The sequence below is a fragment of the Magnolia sinica genome, chromosome 13 (assembly GCF_029962835.1).
Source record: "Magnolia sinica isolate HGM2019 chromosome 13, MsV1, whole genome shotgun sequence".
Classification (NCBI taxonomy): Eukaryota; Viridiplantae; Streptophyta; class Magnoliopsida; order Magnoliales; family Magnoliaceae; genus Magnolia; species Magnolia sinica.
Genome location: NC_080585.1, coordinates 67805075 through 67809658, shown reverse-complemented (window position 1 = coordinate 67809658; position 4584 = coordinate 67805075).

Sequence of the window (4584 nt, the reverse complement as noted above, 5' to 3'; positions counted from 1 at the left end):
GCCCCTATGCCCGTGTGATGCGTTTTCTCGGCCCAACAAGTGCGTATTCACGCTTTTTGGATTGTTTCAAGTGTGGGATTCACCGAATTATCATTCAAACCCGTTGATTGACGGCCTAAAAGGGACTGAGATCAATTCGCAGGATCTCGGACGTGTATGGGCTACACTTCAATAGCCAATTTTGCTCGTCGGTGAAACTTTGTGATCTTACGATCATCTCTATATTTCATCATCGCCTTCCTAAGTCAGAGCGCTTTAGAGTGCGTCATGTTACTTATAACTCAGGTTTATTTTAATCCAAATCATGCTCTAATACCAACTTGTAACGCCCTGAATTTCGAGGGTCGGGCAAATCTCTACTCTCAAGATCCAGTACATCACTTATGCAACTTGGATAATGATGTTTAGATGTTGTCCATATCAATGCATTAAACATGAGTGGGATTAGACTCAAACAACATATCATACCCCAGAGATAATATAATTAAATCAGCAGAAGGTTGAAGTATAAGTATTGAAATGAGTAGCGGTTCACAGCCTCCAGAGTATGATGACATAACAGGGTTTAATATTTACAAGGTTAGTTTCAAAATATACAAAATGTAGGTGTCTAACTAATCCATGTAACCCTGTAATCCTGTCGAATCAAACAAGGTCTACGTAGACCCGCCTGATAGTTGAACATAGGAGAATTCCTCCTCATCTATGAAGTCGAACTCAGCCGCATAGGCTCCGTCATCACCTGCGCCTATAATAGAGTCTAGTTGGTGCTTTAAAACACTCTCCAAGGGTGGGAGTGAGTGATAAACTCAGTGGTACTATAAGGCAAAAGTTAACATGTTATCAAGTCAATTAAGCAGTAATGATAAAGCAATACAACAATCACTTCTTAGCTACTCTTGTTAATGTAGGGGTGGTGTGCAGTATGATGCATGCCCTCGCACAAAGCTCCCTCAAAAGCGACTTCAACAACCAAGTTCACGCATGACAAACTCCTTAAAATGCAACTTCCTCGTCAAAGCACATGCAATGTGGTGCATGGTCGTGTTAACTGAGTACTTAATTAAGCTTATACATACAACATGTTCGGGAAGCTAAGGTACCTCCCTTTATATCATTTATCCAATCGAATGATGCATCTAGGGTCATCAATCTTAGTTATTCACATACGATAGGCAAGTTGTAGGGCATCACCCTTAATGAAAAGTAGTCGATAGGCAAATTCAAAGTTTATACTCGCGGTCACTACGAGGAGGCTCGTCACCTCAGCATAGGCTGACAGCTCGAACACGGTATCCCATACCACCATGCCCGGCTCACGAGTCTGGGTTGCTCATTGGTCACTACGGGGAGGCTCGTTACTCCAGTGTTGGCCGACAGCTCAACCACGTTGACCCATACCACCATGCCCATTTGAAATGGATCTTTACATTGGTAAGTGGTACCTTATATTCAAGCAGTGATGTCTATACATGGTAAACACACAATAGGCCAATCAATTTATTAGACAGTTCAATTAGTATGAGCGCACGCTAACTTAATCGATATAGAGCGCATAAGCACTCCATGTGGCCTAACCACTGTCGACAATCGTCGTACAACCCAGATTCATCGGACGTATCAAATGTGGCAAGACTAATTCGGCCACTCAAACGAGAACTGTTGCCGATTGCATGGACCACGTTATAGTCTTAATCTTACTCGGATATAGCATGTAAATACATGTGATAATCATATCAGCATTTTACAAATAATTCAAGTGAATTTCTCATTTAAGTATTTCGCCTAACATATTGAGCATGTTACTAAATACTTGCATTTGATCCATAAATCATACAGTCGAAATCAAGATTACATGAAGAAAACTACACATATGGATAAGGTAATTGGGAATCCTACCTCAATACCCTTATCGAATACAATTCACCAACATTTTCTCAATCAGACATTAATCAAACACTTAGACTACACGTTACTAAATATATAGACTAGATTAGTTACGACATATATTTTTGTAAATTCATGCACAGGGAGGCTAGCACGCATATAACAATAATGAATCCTAATTTTGTAAGCATGTTAAACACAAATCAGATTTTCATACTCATTCAATCATTTCAAGAAACACATGATATGCATATTTCATTCAACATAGTTCACACATGTATATTGTATCGAAAGTGGCGTATCTAAGACAATATGGTAGCAATTAAGTCAGTCATAAATCATTACTGACATTGAAAACATTGAAAACCATAACCTAAATGTTTATAGTCCGCACCTTTCATCGGAATACTCGATTCGAACGAGGTTCGTATCCTACGTTCCCGAAAATGGACTGACGGGCACCTAAGCAATGAAATAGGTTAGTTATTTTGTCGATTACTCTATTTGGATCTCTAAATCAAGATTAGGGTTATGATTTCTTACCCAAATCGTAGCTGAGATGGATTGTGTAGCGTAACAGGAAGGTGATTCAGTGTGTGGAGTTGTTGGAATGAATCCCAGCAATGATCTCCCAAACTCTCCTTTCTTTTCTCATTATTTTCTTTTCTTTTCTTTCTTCTCTCTCCTAGGGTTTGAGAAATTCGAATGGAATGGGAATGGGGTGGTTTAAGTGCTTTATATAGGCTTAGAACTAGTGTAAATGGCCCCAAGGCCATGGTTTACTTAAATTATAACCAAAGGGTGCCTGTTTCCAGTTAACGGGGTTCATCTGAAGGTCAATTACTGACTTATGGTGTAGGGTAAGTTCCCTGACAATGGATCTATGCCAGGATGTGTTTTCAGTGCGATTGGATAAGCGAATCGACCATAAAGGACCTGTATCAGATCAACGATCATGCAGATAAATTTTCCTAATCCATGGGTGAAGTTCGGTCAGAAACTGATAGTCCGAAATCTTCAATTTTGCCTGTGAGCGAATGGCCCAATTCACTTAAGTTTCAATACCCTTTTCTAAGGATATTCGCATTTCTCACACACTTCGCTCAGCATTCAAATTGAACGTTTATGGACACTATCTGGGCTCGATTCTCACGATGGTTGTCAAGCCCAGTAAGGCAAATGTAACCCTATAGTTTCACGGTCATCAGAATTTTGACGTGCGGTCCAGGTCCGATACGGAGTTTTAATGTGCTCCCTAGAGCGACAGGCTCTTAGGGTTTCTCCTAGGTTTTTATATAGTGTTGAGTCAGTAATATTAGTGGTTTTGGGTCTTGCCATTTGTGTAAATGGTGGTTCGAGCTAAATCCACCAATTAATTTGGTTTAGTACTTAATTAATCTTCGACTAATTTCTACAGAATACGGTCCTTAGAGATTTCTGCCTGAGGTGGTACTCAGGCCTTTGTATAGATTTTTTCAAGATGTTACACAAAGCATGAAAAATAAATTAGAGAAGAAGAAAAACTCTTTGGCAGCTGCTCCACCCTTGTGTATGCTCCTTGATACCTTTCCAAATACTAAAATATGCTTTAGAGCATTCTCAGGAGTCTTATTTATAGTTGTGGAACTCCAACTTTAGCATCAAGTTGGAAAAATCTAGAAACTACCTCAAATTTACGCTCTCTGCCCAATTTTTTAAAATATATTTCACTCTGCGCAGTTTTTCAAAATAGATTTCACTTGGCGCAGTTTCTTAAAAGGACTTGAAGTTTCAGAATAAGCTTTTTTAGGACAATTTCAGGAATATGTTTGTTTTTAAGATAATTTCAGGATTCATTTTTTTCACTTTAAATTTTTTATTATCTTCATTCCTCACTTAGTTTTTTTGGATCTTTGGCATGTGAATTCTTCATTAATGACTTCCAAATCTTCAAATCTTCATTTAGTAATCTTTTGACCATAAATCTTCATTTTGACATCAATTTCACCTTAAGTTCTCGAAATCACATCACACATGAAAACATGCATAATTAAATTGATTAAACACTATCATGTTTATAAAACCAAGGTATAAATAGGGGGAATATGCAATATTTCACACTCAACAGGTTGCTGGCGGATGGGTTTTCAGATTGGATAGGTCCGATCGGGTGTGGACGTACGGCGGATAGGGGTAGGGTAGAGAGAAGAAGATTAAATTAGTTTTTTTTTAAACTTTATTTATTTATTTATTTATTTTTAACAACCCGAGTCAAGTCCGGTTTGGGTTGAGTGTGACCTGATAGAATTTTGGTTCTGAGTTAGGTTGAGTTATGTAACTTGAACTCGACTCGATATGCTTTTGGATCCAGCTAAGGGCCTGTTTGGCCGGGCAGATCCCACTGTATTACAAGGGATGGGAATGCCTTAATCCCACCGTCCATCCCACGATGTTGTTTGGGGCAACATATATCCCACGGCGAACGTATATGTTGGTGGATGAAATGAGGGATTGCGAAATCGCTCTCGGTATTGCCTGTCATCCCGCACTGCGACCTCGAGCCCATCCCATGGAAGCCTCTCCCATCCCGCGTACGAACCGACGAGATCGAGCGATGGCAGCGGTCAGGAAGTCGCTGGAGATGGTAGGAGATCATGATTCGCACGCAAATCCAGTAAGCATACAAATACCTGCCTTCCGTAGAGTCTTCGTCCCTGT